The sequence below is a fragment of the Eucalyptus grandis genome, chromosome 8 (assembly GCF_016545825.1).
Source record: "Eucalyptus grandis isolate ANBG69807.140 chromosome 8, ASM1654582v1, whole genome shotgun sequence".
Taxonomy (NCBI): Eukaryota; Viridiplantae; Streptophyta; class Magnoliopsida; order Myrtales; family Myrtaceae; genus Eucalyptus; species Eucalyptus grandis.
In genome coordinates this window covers 71194849-71212611 of record NC_052619.1, presented here as the reverse complement: position 1 = coordinate 71212611, position 17763 = coordinate 71194849, and the positions used below count along the sequence as shown (strand labels likewise).

At 40.8% G+C, this 17763-nt stretch overlaps 1 long non-coding RNA gene across 1 annotated transcript; it reads left to right on the top strand.

The window, feature by feature from the left end:
* Window positions 1-7687: 7687 nt before the first annotated feature.
* LOC120286732 lies at window positions 7688-9160 on the top strand. Its single transcript, XR_005545441.1, has 4 exons — window positions 7688-7862; window positions 7973-8108; window positions 8189-8352; window positions 8438-9160. It is a non-coding gene; the product is annotated as an uncharacterized LOC120286732 (long non-coding RNA).
* Window positions 9161-17763: the final 8603 nt, after the last annotated feature.

The window sequence follows — 17763 nt, the reverse complement described above, 5'->3', positions numbered from 1 at the left end:
TCAAATGTATAGACTGATCGGGACAGGATTTGGGTGGGTCTTCACGCCAGCTTCCTAAGGTGACCCTGGTTTTTTTTTTGGTCGAAAATATGTGACGTGCTATTTTACTTAAAAGGAGTCTTACAAGACAAATAAGGACTAATGTCTGAACATAATATATTCCATAGAGGCAAAGGAGGATTAATCCACCAGTTCAGGGGAAGTTTGTTCGCTCGGTGGGTTTGTGCAATCCAGTCCGCAGCACGGTTTTCTTCTCGGTTACAACTACTCACCTTGACATTCGCACATTGATCTAGCTCTTGTTTGCATCGTCTGACCACTTCTTTCAAATTCCACTGAATATCAGCCCGGTCCATTACCTGTTCAACTGCTGGAAGACAATCGCTTTCACAGATCCAGCGATGTGGTTGACTTCGGAAGTCCTGCACGTGCCGCATCTGGAGTTCTTTAATATAATAGAAGCCGTGTAAAAGGGCTTCGACTTCCGCCTCTTGCGATGAAGAAACCCTAGATGTGCAAGCGAAGCCCTCGATCATCTGCCCCGACGAATCCCTCACCACACCAGCAACAGAGCAAAGAAACTCGCCCTGATTCCAAGATGCGTCAACATTCAACTTCAACTTTGGTCGATCCGGTGGTTTCCATCGCTAAGGTAAGTTGCGATTAGGGTTGGGTCGATTCTTTCTCTTCTGTCCGCGGGTACAAATTGAGTGCTGATCTTGTGCACATCTCAGGGTATCAGCAGAGATCGGTACTTTTGCTCGAAAAATCCATCCATTCCTTGCCTTCCATATGTGCTAGAGGATCAATCCTGTGTATTCCCAGTCAGGTATGTCTGTAGTCGTTCGGAAAGCTTCCATTATCCACTTGTCTGTTCGGGTGATCCTGTTTGTTGGACTAAGACCCCTACAAGTTGGATCTTCCCATATGCGTTTTGTCCATTTACACAAAAAGAACAGATGTTTAGTTGTTTCTACCTTCGTATAACAGATTGGACAGAATGGATCGGTAAGAAGTTTTCTTCTGTGTAGATTTTCCCTCATGGGGATGGCGTTTTGACAGAGAGCCCAAAGGAAAGTTTTGATTTTCGGTGGCACAGCAAGGCTCCATATTCTTGTCCATAAGGTACGTGGTGGTCGAAACGAACAGGAAGCCTTATTGTTGTCTTGCTTTGTGTTTACTGCAATTGCTCTGTTGTAGCCACTTTTGACAGTGTATTTCCCAGTATTATTACTTGTCCAGACTAGGTAATCTGATTGCGGTTGTGGGTTCAGTGGGATAGCTAGGATCTCATTGATGATAACTGCGTTGTAGACCTGTTGAATCGTCTGTACATTCCACTCTCTGGAATCTTCATGTATGAGCTCAAATACCATCAGGGGTTCTGATGGATTGATTTGTCCACCAATTACCCCTTGCATTAACCATTTATCTTTTCGAATACGAATAGATTTACCATCCCCAATTGACCATTTGATATTTTCTTTGATTGTATCTTCGCCAAGTATCAAACTCCGCCATCCCCATGAGGGATGTTGGCCCGTGCTTGCTGTCCAGAGGTCCCCATTAGGAAAATAGATTCCTTTCAGCACTCTACTACACAAGGCAGAAGGAGAATTTGAAAGCCTCCATACTTGCTTGCCTAACATGGCATAATTAAAGGTAATCAAATCTTTGAAACCCATTCCTCCTTCATCTTTTCGAGCTTTCATCACCTCCCAATTTTTCCAATGAATTCCCCTCTTATTATCATCTTTTTTCCACCAGAATGATGCAATTCGCTGTTCTATTGCTCTGCAGATAGATACTGGTAGCTTGAAGATGGATGTCGCGACCTAATTTTCGCGTGCACCACTTAAAACTAGGTTAATGGACTGCTAAGTTTTTACACTTAGCTCGGGCTCTCCCAAGCCCATATCAATTCGCGACTTAAGGTTTAATTTTTTTTAACATGCAAAAGATGATTATCTAGGAGTCGCCACTAATCAGTTTATGGTAGGTCGATTAGACACCTAAGTAAAATAAAGGGAGATTTATTTTACTCCTACGAACCAAAGACTGAGGGTACGGAGACTTGGTTACACTAGATTTCTCTAATGCCCTTTCGGTACCATTTCTTTTTAATTTTTCAAAATGTTCTTTGCAAGCAGCTGATTTATTTTAACTTAAATTACTATCATGCAAATGTGGTGACCACACGGGTGCTCATCCATTATTTAAATCATTCAAATAATAAATCGCATCACACAAAGCAAGCAATCATTTCTTTTGGGATTTTCTTAAAAATTAGATTTTTTTTTTTATAAAATGCATTTTAACACTAAATGACTTAATCTTATTAATGTGGAAATTCTAATTAAATGGGTCTATTATGCAAACTAGTTATTATGCACCTCATGACCTAACTTCACTAATTAACAAGTTCTGATTAAATAATCCTATTGTGCAAACTAGTTAACATGCACCTAGTATTTTTGGATTTTTTTTTATTGAAATTCAAAACTAATAAAAACCCTAATTGAGCTATCTAAAGTGATTTTCTAATCCATTTTTGGGATTAATTTGACTTAAACCCTATTTTGTCTTAGAAAACTATTTTTTATTTTTATATTTTAAAAGAGGATGAGAATATGAAAATGTGCCAATTATATCTAAGACTCTAAAAAGGCTATTTAAGTCTAATCCTAACTTATTTCTTTTAAAATATCTAAAAATGCAGTCCTAAAAATATTATCTAAAAATGCAATCCTAGAAATATAATCCTAAAAATTTGATTAATTAAACCTACGTGTCTAATTTATTAAACCTATATGTCATATATGCTCATGCAGAATTTTGATTTTTTTTTAATTTTTTGATTTTGATTTTTTTTTAAGTTTTCTTTTTAAAGATAAGTAATTATTAAATCTAAACTATCAACAAAATCAAGTAAGGAAGGATTAAAATAATCGAAAAAATAACCTGTTATCTCACGAGTCGGGTTAACGGTTATTCTAACCTAATTATCACAACAAAGAGATCAAAATAATTACAAATCGATCAGAAGTCTTACGGACCAAATTAAATAATTATTGTGATTTAACAATTAAAATCTCACTAAAAAGCCCAACAATTAAAATAATTAAAAAAATGATCCAATGTCTCTCGGACCAAATTAATAATTATAATAATTCCGGACAAAATCCCTGTGGATAATGCCTACAAAAATTACAGATATTAACATCAATATTACAAATTAAATACCTAAACTAAAAATGCCATCAAATGAAATAAACAAAAATAACATAACAAATAAAATAAACTAAATTATAAAGAAAGTAAAAAGTAAAAGTAAAAAGTAAAAAGTAAAAATAATAAAAACTACCTAGGTAAGTAAAGGAGATAGAGGGTGACGCCGGAGGGAGGCAGGCGTCGGCTGGCGGCACTGGGACTCCAGCAAGGGCTGAACAGCGCCGGGACTGCTAGTAGTCAGCGGCGAGGCAACGCACGGGCTCCGGTGGTGCTGGGGTCGCAATCTACATTGGCGAGCGAGGGTGATCGCGATCCGGTGCGGGCGGAGGCGGATCGGCGAGACGCGGAGCGGCGGTTGTGCGGGTCGGGGCTGCGGCGTCGCGGTGTTCTCGCTGTGGCGGCTCCGGATCGCAAACGGCGCGGGTCCAGCGGGAAGGGTAAGGCGGCGACGGCGGTTGCACGATGGTGGCTCCGAATCGCAGGGGGGCTCGGGTCCAGGCGCGAGGGGATGTTGGCTGCAGATCCGGCGGTGTCGACGGTTGCGGTGGTGGGCGCGAAGAGCGAACCGGCGAGGTGGCGTCGGGTCGCTGGTCTGAGCGGCACGGGCGGAGCAGCAGGCAGCTGCGCTCGGAGGAGGCTCGGAGCGAATCTGCTGGGCATCGGCGTTGGGATCGGCGATGTCGCTCAAAAAGGGGCTCGGAGCGGATCAGCTTGGCGTCGGAGCAGAGGCATCGCGGGTAGATCGGCGACGAACGGACCGGCGGTAGCAGCAGAGACAACGTCGGTGCTTGGGCGGAGCAGCAACGTCTTTCGCAAGGGCTTGGCGTTCTATTCGGGACTTGCTGGCAAAGCAGCGAGCTCACAGGCAATGGAGGGCTCCGGCGACAGGCGAGATGGCAGTGCGGGCGCAGCGGTTGGCGGTTGCGGCAGCGTCGTGGTGGTGCGGGCGCAGCAGCACAAGTGCTCGCAGACAGGGCCGGCAGCGGGCGGCTTCGCGGACGAAGATGAACAGGGGCACCTATTCCTCTTTTTTTTTTTTCTTGCTGAAACCCCTCAAGTTTTTTTTTTCCTCACGTCACTTTCACTCTCTTTTTCATGTACTTTCTGCAGAAGCTTTTCTCTTTTCCTCCCTTTCCTGAATTTTTCTTCTTCCCTACACACCTCCACGGACGGCTTCCCTCTTTCACTTTTTCCTGTTGTTTTTTTTTACCAAGAGAAGTCCCCTGTTCCGAAGCCTGCACTCTTTATTTATAGAAAAAAGACCCCCGTTTATTCTGCCCCTCAAGATTTGTATAACAACTCAATCGCTGAAGATCATCCTTCAACAATACGAGATGTGCTCAATCAGAAAGTGGCTCCAAAAATCTAAAAAATCATCCATTGAAGATTATTTTCTGATAAGGCTTTATTATCAAACTCTAAAATCTTTCAATATCTCCTTCCATAACAAAATATATTTTTTAACAACTTTTCTTTTCTTAAAAAATAATAATAATAAGTTAAACGAACAAATAAAATAGTTAAAATTTTATGTGTCAACAATGGACATAGCATGCATAGGTATGGACTGAACAACGCTTTTAATCAACACCTCATTCCCTGCCTTAGTAAGTAATTTCTCTTTCCACCCTTCAAGCTTTGTATTGACCCTAGCTAATATCCATGCAAAAAGTTCTTTTTTTGATTGGCCCCAATCTATGGGAATGCCCAAATACTTCCCTGTTTTTTCAAACATCGGAACCCTTAATTATGTGGCCATATTTCTTTTCAATGTTACGGGACAATTGGCACCAAAATACCCCCCGATTTGTTTAGGTTTATAGCTTGTCCCGAGGCATAACGGTACTTTTTAAGTATCAATGCTAGATTTTGACATTCCATGATAGTACCATCCATAAAAAATATAACATCATCCGCAAACAATAGATGTGATAATTTAGGACAAAACCTGTTTAACTGAATGCCTTTAAGACTGCCATCTGTAATTGCTTTATGCATCAGCCAAGTGAGAACATTAGAAACCAGAATAAATAAATAAGGTGATAGGGGGTCGCCTTGTCTGAGTCCTTTCAAGGGATGGAAGAAAGTGGTAGGTTCTCCATTTATCTTCATGCTGAAAATACTGTAGACACACATTGCATTATAAGTGTTATCCACTTTTCACAAAACCCCATATGTTGCATGCAATCCCTCAGAAAATCCCATTCGATTCGATCATATGCTTTCTGCATGTCTAATTTAAGTATGGCCTAATGTTTTTTCCTCTTTTTTGTGATGTGCAGTTGGTGCAATACTTCCTGCACAATGAAGATATTGTCTTGTATCTGTTTGCCTTGGACAAATGCACACTGCTCCGGTTCAATAATAGATGGTAACCACTTCTTCAATCTATTTACTAGAAGTTTTGAAATTACTTTGTAACTGAAGTTGCATAGGCTGATAGATCTGTATTGACTTATATTTTCAGGGTTTTTCACTTTAGGGATTAAGGAAAGATGTGTCTGGTTGAGTAGGGGATCAAGAAGCCCTGTCTGGAAAAATTTTAGAACTAACTGAAGCAGGTCAGTTTTCATAGTATCCCATGAATTTTGATAAAACATACCACTGAAACCATCTGGGCCAAGTGCTTTGAGTGCTCCCATTTGATAAACAACTTCCTGGATCTCCTCAAGCGAAGGTACATCCACGAGATCTTCGTTGATGTGTTGTGTAATAGGTGAGGGACACTGGGTGAGAACATGTTGGTATTGCCTTGGACCCTCTGAAGTATATAGCCCTTTGTAAAATGACAGAATATGGTTGCGGATCAATATAGGATCTCTACACCAGTTTGCATCTTCTAGTTGCAACATAGTTATTCTATTTCTCTACCTCCGTTGTATAGTCGATGCATGAAAAAAAATCTGGTATTCTTATCTCCCCATTGCATCCACTTAATGCGTGACCTCATACCCCAAAATTGTTCCTCTTGTCTTCGCATTTTCTCTATCTGATGGATAATGCTCTATTTTTTCTTTCTGCTAGTGTGCTGGTCAGACTAATTAGTAAGCTCTGTAAGAGCCATATTTAGCTCTTTTATCTGCAACCTTGCATTAGCAAACTTTTCTTTGCTCCATTTTGCCAACGCTTTTGATGTCTCCTTTAATTTTTCTGAAAATGTGCATGGTGAGATAGAGTTAGGTTTCCATGTTTGTTGAATAAGTTCATAATACTCTTCATGCTCTGTCTAGAAAACCTCCATTTTGAAGGACCTCTTTGTCTTTGTCTTCCCAGGATGGAGTCGAAGAATAAGAGGATTGTGATCTGAGCCAATAGCTAGAAGGGCTTGTACTTCAGCTTCAGGAAATGTAATTCTCCACTCTAAGGTGCATAGTACTCTATCTAATCGTTTCTTCACAAGATCTTCCCCATCTCTATTATTGGCCCATGTATATGCACACCCATGACTATCCATATCCATTAAGGTAAGGTCATTGATCATGTTTCCGAATGCTGCTATACGACTATTGTCAGCCTCTTTTTTCCCAACTTTTTCCCACACATACATAATCTCATTAAAATCACCCATGCAGATCCACGGCCAGGAATTGATGGGTTTAATGTGTCCAAATGTTTGCCACAAGGTCAGTCTCTCACCAAAATTGGTAGATGCATGGATAAAAGTAATTTGCATATGTTGCCTACTATCTGGGTCCGTACACTCCACATCAATATAGTGCTTTGAACTAGTTTTTACCTTCAAAGATGCTTCCTCGTGCCACAAAAGAGCTAAAACCCCTGCTGTGCCTGAAGGATTCACTAGGAAGATTTTCTGGAAGAGTAATTTTTTGCAAACTTTTTCCACCATTGCCTCTTTATTTTTAGTCTCCATAAGAAAGAGAATACTGGGCCTTTCTTTTGCTGTTAAGGCTTTAAGCTCTTGAATTGTCAGGGGGTTACCCAGCCCCTGACAATTCCAACTAATGATTTTCATGGCGTCGCAGGTGGCTTATTAGGGCTAGCCACCAAAGCCCATTCTTGTCCTTCTGCAACCAATTTCACAGGAGTATCCAGAAATTCAGTATCATCAATCAAGAAAGGGGTTTTCTCAAATATACACTTTTGTTTTTTAGCCTTCTGAACTTTCATGTTCTTCTTATTGCTTTTCCCTACTTTTGATAGGACTTGTTTATGGTTTTCATAGCATTGTACCAGTTTGCCATGGTCTCTGACTTCATTAAGAGACCCTTCGTGAATTGGAGCTATCTCTTTTCCAAGAGAGTTGTCGAGTCTTCTTTTGCTGCAAGCTCCAAGTTGTATATCGAGGGCTGCTTCATGAGCTATAATATCCATACCACCAGATTGGGAAGGTGTAATAGGTACCGTTTCCTCCACAATAATATCTTCTTCAATTTTGCCATAAAAAGTTTCCCAATAAGGGCTATGCTCACTTGCTTCTGATTTCAGCCAAGGCCCGTAGGATCCAATTTTGTTGTTTCCCCAAGGTGACTGTTCATAAGGAATTTCAGCACAATCGGAAGCATAGTGCCCTATTCTCCCACAAGAATAACAGAAATGGGGAAGACGCTCATACTTGAACTCCACCCACAGCCATTTGGATCCAATATCCAGAATTGCCCCCGATTTCAGTGGTACGTTCAGGTCAACTTCTATTCTCACTCTTCCTCCTCTCTGTTGATTTCCTGTAGTATCAAGACTAACTTCCATAACTCGACCGATTCTACTTCCCAGATCTTTGAAGACTTGCTCTACTCTCCAACCAGGGGGAACGCCTCCGAAACGCACCCAAAAGGCAGCTTTAGTAAACTTGTAACAATGCTCAGGGATTTCTGGCTCACACTGTCTTAATACAATCAGGTTGCTAGAGTATGACCAAGGTGATGCCTTCATAATTCTCTCTTTTTCCTCCTCCATTTGAAAGATAAAAGTAAATAGCCCCGGTTCTTTTTGTGCACAGATAACAGTGTCAGCTTTCCACGCTTTTTTCATAGTGGATACAAATGCTGGGAAATTGACATTAGGTTTGGAGAAGAGCTTACCAAAGAGAGTGCGTTTACATTCCTCCTTTTTGGACTGAGAAATTTGAGGGGAGACTTCTACAACATCTTCCTCAGACCAAAGGTAACCCAGTCGTTTACATAGTGCCGCCACTCGCTGTTCATTTTCTTCTTTTCTCTCCATGTATACTAATGCAAAATTTTACTAGACCGATCGACCAGCCCTGATGATCGAGAATTCCCTTCTTCCTCAAATACACTCAATCGAACGACCAGCACAGAAGCTCGAGAATGCTCATCTTCTCAAATACAGAAAACCAATCTACCAGCATTAAGACTCGACAACACTTGCAGCCACTACTTCTCCGCAATAACCGGAGCCATCGATTGAGGAAATCAACCAGAACAAAATATCCACCCAATCGCCCAGTATCCGAAGAAACCTAGAGATAATCCGAAGGCTAAGCTACTAGATCCAAACCAATGCAGGAGGGCGATGGCTAGATTGGCGCAATCCACTGTTCGATTCGTAGTTCCGACTTCGACCCAGCACCATTGGGGAATTTTTTTTTTCTTTCTCCTCCAAGATAAAAGACGCAGAAAAAAGGAAGGAAAGAAAGAAGGTTAAGGAAGCAAAAAGGTCTTAGGGTTTGGGAAGGGAAGCACTACTATGGCGGTAGAGAAACGTTCTCATGAAGGTCTTAGGGTTTGGGAAGGGAAGCACTACCATGGCGGTAGAGAGACGCTCGCATAGGCGAGAGAGGAGAAGGTGACCCTGGTTTGGGACCTCGGCATTGTTGAGAATCTCGCACAATTTTGGGTAGGGGTTGGGATGTACAAAGTGCTAGCTGAACCCAAATCTGGCTTGCTTCCACCCTAGGTTACGCATTTTGATTGGACTTTTTGAAGTCACTTAGCAAAGATAATGATATGGGCAGCTCTTCACCATAGACTCTAGTTTTGCAACTTCTATTTTAGTACCGTCCATTTGAAGTTACCTTAATAAAAAAATAAATGTTGTATTTCGCACATAAGAATTGATAAAATGTATTAGATTGATCGGGATAGGATTTGGCCGGGTCTTTATGCCGGCTTCTGAAGTTGACCCAGGTTTGGGACCTCAGTATTGTGGAGAGTCTCGCACAATTTTGGGTAGGGTTTGGGATGTACACAGCGCTTGCCGAACCCAAATCTTGCTTGCACTCTAAGTTTCTTATTTGGACTGGACTTTTCAAACTCACTTGGCAAAGATAATGATATGCCGTTTTTACCAAAAAAGAAAGAAAGATTAAAAAGATTAAAAAAGAAAGAAAATGTTTGAGGCCCGTTAAGAACTTCTCTTAGAACACCCATCAAAATGGGCCAACTCAACTCGTTGGCCTATGTTTGATCTTGTTGGGTTACTCTAGGGTTCGGAAACAAAAATTATAAATTCAACCTTGATGTTTTCTGACGCATAAGGGAGGGTTTATCGTTTAACTCTTTAGATAGCATACATATTCATTTTATTTACTTAGCAGATTACATAATTACTCTTTTTATTTATTTTGTAAACTTTTTGTAAGTTATGGTTATTGAAATTTTAAATTACATAAGAATTAAATTCTTCATAGTTCACATTGTATAGATCGCGAATTTGACTTTTCGACTCTTATTCGTAACCATAGGAATAGATACCTTTTGGAAATTAATTATGTGATTACTATGCTTTCGTTTCTTATTGATGTGCTCATAGTATCAAATCTTAAAATTTGCGATATGCACATTGTTTAAATATAGCTTTCCTAGCATATGAATTAATTATATCTTCAAAGATTATGCTGTGCGCAATATTTGTATTTCGTTTATTAATTATTTAGTGATTTGCTGAAGAATTTTAATTATGTAAACTTTTTATCTTTTTTTTTATTATAAATATTGAAAGCATTGGAGATTTTAATTCAGGTTAATACAAAAATTGATGGTAAAATTTTACTTTGGGTACCTGAATTTGTGGATTTTTTTGTACAATGAAGTCCTTAGACTTTTAATTCACCCAATCAAGTCTTCGGACTTGCATAACTCGTCAAATCAAATCCCTTGGCTCACAAATTTGGTCAATTGGAGATTACGTCTCATTGGAGCTAACGAGACTTTCTAATGTGGAAATATTGAATGCAACATCAATCTTGTCAAATCTCATTGCTCATGGTTAAGTTACGGCTTGATCTTTGAGATTTCTAGTCCTACATATCACTTTAGTAAAAAGTTTTCTACGATAGTAAAAAGCTTTTCCATGTCAATCACTTGCTAACTCCAATGGACACGTCGGCTCCAATTAATTAGATGTGAAACTAGATAGACTTGAGTAGCAAAATTATGCAATTTTGAGACTTGATTAGACAAATTTATAGTTCCAACATTTGATTAAAAATGTGTAAATTAAGGATTAAAGATAAACTTTTATCAAATTAGTTACGTCCTTCATTTTATTCGTATAATTATCCACTTTATTGATTAGGTATAAGTATACCATAATTCTAAAGGTGTAGCGAAAATGTAGTTGATTCTATAATTTAAAATAACGCAATTAAATCCTCAAAAATTGTAAAAAAATGTTGAACTAACCTTTTTTTTGTCAGCTTCGTCCATTCTAAGTTTTGCAAAACTCCAATGTGACTTTATTCCGTGTCTTTGAGGACACTTAGCACTGATGTGATGCCTAATAGGTGTTACGTCGACAAGGCTTATTGGTCGCCCTTACAAAGACCATGGAGAAGGTCGTGGACCGTCGTCGTCGAAGGAGGGCTAGTGGCACTTCACTCTCCCTTCTCTCTCTGGTTTATATAGCTTTTACTATATATGTTGGTGAGAAACCCATTTGAGAATATTTTATCACCAAATGTCCTTAAAGCATTGAAAAGAGTCGCATTAGATTTTTTAATTATTACATCGACAAAAAATTACTTGATCATTGGAGGATTCTGGCTCGCTTTTTGCTGGAGGATAGGGGATGGTTAGTCAGTCTCCTTTTGGTTTGATCACTGGCACCCAAGAGGCCCCTTAAATCTTATTTTCTAGAACTCGATGATTTATAGCTCGGGTTTATCTAGGCACGCTACGGTGATTGATCTTTTTTCACTATCTGGTCAGGGACTTGAAGACAGTGTTAGATTCCTTGGAGCAGCCCCTCCCTATCCTTTTCCCAAGTACCTGATTGTTTTACTTGGTTTAATAGCTCTTCCGGTCTTTTCTCGGTTGTCTCGGCGTGGCTTCCTTCCTATGGAACAAAGTTATCACTCCAAGATATCAATTCAATCTCTAGCTTATTATCAAGAACTGTCTTCCCACCCAAGCCTTGCTTATGTCGTACAGCGGGATTGGGCATGCGGTGTGTGCTTTTTGCAAGTTGACACCGGACTCCATCGATCATCTCTTCTTTGAGTGTTGTATCATAGCTAGCCTTGCCTTCTTTTGGGCGGCTAGATGCAATCTCCCTTGGCGCAATGGGAAATGGTCTGACAACCTTTAGTGGGCGATGAAGTTGCTTTCCAATAAAGATTTCTATCATTCCATTGCCCGTTATTCCTTTGGTGCTCTTTGCCACCTCATTTGAAAGAACATGAATGACATCCTTTTCAGAGACCATATTTTGGCGGTTCCAGCTATTAAAAATCATCTCATTAAAGTGGTTAAGGATAAAGCCTTAATGTTTAGAAACGTTGTTGATAACCTGAGAAATAGAAGATTGCAACGTAATTGGAGGTTAGATCCTTGCATTTTCGCTTCTACTCCTGCAAATCCTTAGACTTCCTTGGAGTGGGATTGAGACTGCTTTTGGAGGGCTCGAAGCCTCTGACTTCTTCGGCTTGATTGTCTACTAGCTCCGTTCTCTTCGCTGCTGACCGCAGATCGCTGGGATAGCTGATCGTCTACAGACGGTGTCTTACCTAGGGGTTCTTCGGTTGTTTCTTTTGTTGTTTTGGGTAAAGCTACTTTTGTCTGCCTTTCCTTTGCCACTGTTTTGTTTTGCAGCCCTCTTTTGCATTTGGCTCCTTTCCACTTACTACGATCTTATGTAAATTGTCGATTCAAAGCTCAATATATTATTACCATTCGCCAAAAAAAAAAAAGACTTAATTACACTTGTTTTGACAAATTTAGAATTTGAATTTTCACTTTTTAAAGTTTCAAAATGTAACTGCATTTTAACTGATTCTACTGCACTTATCCCTTATTTTTTTTTACCAAAATGGGCATGTTTTGTTTTACGGTAACAATTTTGGATGCGTCCTAACCTAATTAGTTGCCCAAATGCACTGCCCAAAATGAAAAATGAAATTCGACCTTTGACACGATGATATGTTTTATCCGTAGATCAACATCAAATTTGACGCTTAAAAAGTAAATTACTCATTAAATGTTTCTCGTCTGAAAATTATCGTTGACTTGATTGAAAGTTAGAAGACAAGCCAGCAGAGAACTACAGGATGGAAGCTTTTCATTCATAAAAGAAAAAGCTTTTTCGGAGGAAAATTGTACCTAATCCAGTGTGTACTCTCCGCAATCTGCACCCAGAGACGATCGAGCATGTTCTTTTGCTTTGCCCGTGGACGTCGAAGTTATGGTCTCGCCCGGTCCTAAATATCAACATATCACATCCGGGTTTGTCTAGAATTGAGGAATGGCTTATTAACTTTCAAAGAAACCTTGGTGTCTTTCGAATTTCTCTATGTTGTGTTTTGGTTAATTTAGAAGGAAAGGGACAATTTTATGTTTCGAGCACAAGTCCGAGACCTTGGGAAGCTACTGGAAGCTGCTCCGACCTTGTATGATAGTATTGCTCGCTAGATATAAGAAAAGAACTAAGCTCAAACAAGCTTTTGAATTGAATTTGGAATCCACAGAAACGAGGCGCGATGAAATTAAACATCGATGGAGCTTACATGAAAAGAACTAACGAAGGAGCCATAGCAAGTATGGGTCGCGATAACTCTGGTCTTCTCATGGATGGCTTTCCGCAAACCGTCATGACATCATTTGCAGCTCAAACTGAGGCCCTAACTCTGTTGGAAAATTTTTCAGATCACGCTCAAGTACTTCTTGCGAACTGAACTCAGAAATGATAAATTGCTTACCAGAGAAGAAGTTTCTTGAGAGCCCATGCCTAACATAGCTTTTATTTAGATTTTAAGGGCCTGTTTGGTAACCATCCAAACAGTGCCAAATTCTGATTCTTTGTTCTCGGAATCAGTTTCGGCCTAGAATCGCGTTTGGTAAATTTTTTGTTCCCGGGAACAAATTTGTTCCCGGGAACAGATTGGGAACAGAATCAAGAATAAAAAAAAGTTGATTCTTGTTCCGGGAACGAATTTGAGAATCAAAATCAATAAATTTTCTTCTTCCCTTCGGCCATCTCGCGACCGCCATCCACCATCGCCCGCCACCGTCCGCCGTCCGCCACCGCCGTCCACCGCCGGCCGCCGCCACCGCCGGCCGCCGGCGGTCCGGCGAGCTCGCCGGAGGCTCGCCAGACCAGGGCGAGGTCCGGCGAGCTCGCCGGAGGCAAGCCCAGCCACCGGCGAGCTCGCCGGAGGCAAGCCCAGCCACCGGCGAGCTCGCCGAAGGCTTGCCCAGCCACCGGCAAGGCTCAGCCTCCCAGTCTGGCGAGGCCAAGCCTCGCCGGTGGCCGGCGGGCCTTGCCGGGCCGGGCGAGGCCTCACCGGGGCCGGGCGAGGCCTCGCCGGCCGAGCGAGGCCCGCCGCACCGGCGAGGCCGAGCCTCGCCGGGGGCTCGGGTAGGGGGCTGGGCGAGCCTCGCGACGCCCAGCCCCTACCGGTGGCCGGGCGAGGCTCGCCCAGCCCCCGCCGGTGGCTGCGAGCCTCGCCCAACCCCGACGAGGTCGGCCCGGCCACCGGTGGGGCTTGGCCTCACCGAGATCTGGCTCGGCCGAGCCTCGGCGGGGCTAGGCGAGCCTCGCCCGGGCCGCCGGCGAGGCTCGGCCGACAAGGGCCCGCCTCGTCGAGGGCCGGCGGCGCTCCGGTGAGGTCGCCGGCCCTCGTCGGCGGTCGCCCGGTCCGGCGACCGGCTAGAAGAAGAAGAAGAAGATGAGAAAAAGAAAAGAAAAAGGAAAAAAAAAGAAAAAGAAATGAAAAAAAGGAAAATGAAAAGAAAAAAAAAATGAAAAAAAGAAAAGAAAACAAAGGAAAAAAAAGTAAAAAAATTATTTAAAAATTAAAATAAATTGATTTGGAACAGAATTAATGAACACGGTACCAAACGCAATTCTATTCCAGAATCAGAAATTTTGGACAATTACCAAACGGCTTAAAATGCTTAGAATCAGTTCCCGGGAACAGAATAAAAAAGAATCAATTCTGATCAGAATCAGCTCCCGGGAACAGAATCGTTACCAAACGCGCCCTAAACGGCTGATTGCAACCAAAAAGCAACTAAGATGGCGGACTGGGTTGTCAAAATCTAACATAAGAAAAACCTTCTTGCTAACTGAACCATATATTATCCGCAAACACTCTGTACCCTAATTCGTTCTGCATCTACATCTGCTTATGCTCGTCCTTTATCTTAATAAATGAGAACCATATTTTAGGGAAAAAATCGGCAAACTTAGTGGAAGATTATTTTGGAGAATATATATATTATCTTTTCACTGGAATACCATGGGCGCTTACTCCGTACTAGATACCCCAGATTTGCAACATCAAAAGTGAGCACTTCGATTCTTTATCCATTTATAAAAGAATATAACACCCACAGTTTTTGTTATTGACTGAATCTTTAAGTTGTGATAGTGGTTGCCTTTGTTTGGCAGGAAAAAGGTGATGTATGACGACTTGACTTAGTGGATATTACTTTAGGATTTATGTTTTCTGATTCTCATGCACTTAAACAATGTTTGGGCAGCCTTTTGCTTATGTGATTTGAGGGTGTGAAAGAAATGTTTACTGGCAAATATTGAAGGGACATCACGTGTATTCAGACTTATTCACATAACCGGCTCTTCCACATGTCAATCTCAATAATAATAATTTTATAAAATATTTCGGACCGAATGAAAATCGGCATCGGAACATGCTTTACCGTTGTTTAGATACAAGGACCATTGCAACGCCAATATCATGCTATAATCGGGTGAGGTTTTTCAATTCATTGAAGGATGATGCTTCCCTCTAACCCGGAGTGGAGGCAACTTCTGCCGACCAATCTTTCAATTAGTTAGTTATAAAGGCGGACCTCAATCACATCCACATATTGTTAAATTCACATGTAAGTGATATTTATAATTTGTGATCCTCCAATTCGGGATGGAGGAAAATATAAGCCCCTTAAAAAGACCACGCTCCAAAGAATATATTTGCAAAACGAATCAAATGTGTCATCACTAAGCATAGTACGACCGACCACCAAAAGGCAAATACAAGTGTGATCTCTCGTATCTAGTATTTAAATAAAACTGGTACGAAACTTTCAAAAAAGAGATGTAATATTGATTTTAGTGCTCTTTTGCTGTTGAAGAATCCCGCTTATAAAAGGGACCACGCAAAGGCACTTTTGCAACTCGTGCTAAAACAACAATGAAGAGCTCGTCAAGCATATTGGCATTGTTCTTGTGTTCACTGATGATACTCCCTTCTGATCATGCCATCGAATCGCCTCAATACGTAGTGGCGTTGTTGGCCACTGATTTCGAAATCAGGGTCTACAAAAATTCCACCTGGATGTCTGCTCCTGTCCGAGGAACCTCCTTCGAGAAGTCCACAAAAGAAGGATTTCACAGGTTTTTGGAGTTCGATTCTTTCTTTGATTATGTAGGATGAGAGGTTGCTGAATGATCATGCATTTATTGAATCAGGTTGTACCAATTCATTCACGGCGCAAACCTTGACTCCTCCGAAATCGATATGACCTCTCCTGTCATGACGAGCATTGCACAATCTTCTCAAGGGTCCTTCAAATCATACTGTGTCAGCTTCTATTTGCCAGCCAAGTTCCAAGGAGCCCCCCACAGCCTAATCCCGAGCTGAACTTGAAACTGATGAGCAGAGAGCAGAGTGCGTGGCCGTGAGGAAGTTCTCCGGGTTCGCTAGGGATGATAACATCGACCAAGAAATGGAGGCTCTTGTGGCAAGCTTGGACAATTACACCTCCAGCAGGATTATTAAGAACAACAAGAACACGTTTGCAGTCGCGCAGTATAACGCTTCGTATCATCTCTCAAGACGCTTAAATGAAGTTTGGCTTAAGGTTGGCTTCCCTGGTTGCAAATAAATGTCAACTTTAAGCAGGGCGGGCAGATAAATGCCACTCTTAAGCATGTTTGTATGTATTATATGAATAAATGTATGTGACCAATGCCTCTGTGCATTGTGAATGCTTGTTTGGGGATTGCAAATGATGGAATCTCGTAGTAACTTGTTTGATGTAGTCGATATGTGACATCTCTTGTTAAACTGTTTTAGAATGCAAAATTCAAAACATTATGTGAACGGTAATTAGGCATTCACAAATCATTTTTACCGCGTCTTCATGTGACGAAGTGGACATAGACTAACTATCCACGTTGTCACATTCAATTTCCATAAATAAATAAAAAAGGGTCACTTGCACCAGTGTTGTCCAAGGGGATGGAGAATCCCATTCTTCTTTGGATACTATGATCATATTTGGGCTCTTCATCCCCTGGATCGACATATACACTATAGGAAATCATGCGATAAATGAAACATAGCAAAGATAATGATATGCCGTTTTTTTTTTTTTTTTTGGAGGGGGGGGGGGGTGTGTTGAGAGAGAGAGAGGAAAAGGAGGAAAGAAAATGTTTGAGGCTCTTTTTGGAACTTCAGTTGGCCCACCCATCATAATGGGCTAGCTCAATTTGTTGCCTTACGTTTGATCGTGTTTGATCGTGTTGGGTTACTCTAGGGTTTGGAAACAATTTTTATAAATTCAACCTCGATATTTTCAAACTTATAAGTCACGTTTACCATTTAACTCCGAAGATCACTCATATTTATATTTCTTTTACTTTGCAGATTACATAATTACTCTTTTTTTTATTTATTTTATAAACTTTTTATAAGTTATGGTTGCGGAAATTTTAAGTTCCATAAGAATTAAATTTGACTTTTCAACTTTTATTTGTAACCATAAGAGTTGATACTTTTTGGAAATTATCTATGCAACTACTATGTTTTGATTTTTATTGTTGTGCTCATAGTATCATATATTAAATTCTGCGAAATCCACATTGATTAGACATAGCTTTCTTAGCTTTTGAAATGACTATTTATTAATAGATCTGTTTATGCCTATTATTTGTCAGTGCTGTACGCGATATCTGTATAATTTTTTAGTCATTTGCAGAAGAATTTGAACTGCGTGAACTTTTTAGCTTTTGCTATAGTATCGTGACATCGGAGATTTCTATGGGAGGGCGACACACATCCCTCATAACAAAAGCAGCTCATAGTGAGTTAATAAGAAAATTGATGGTAAAATTTCACTTTGGGTCTCTGAATTTGTGGATTTTTTTTTC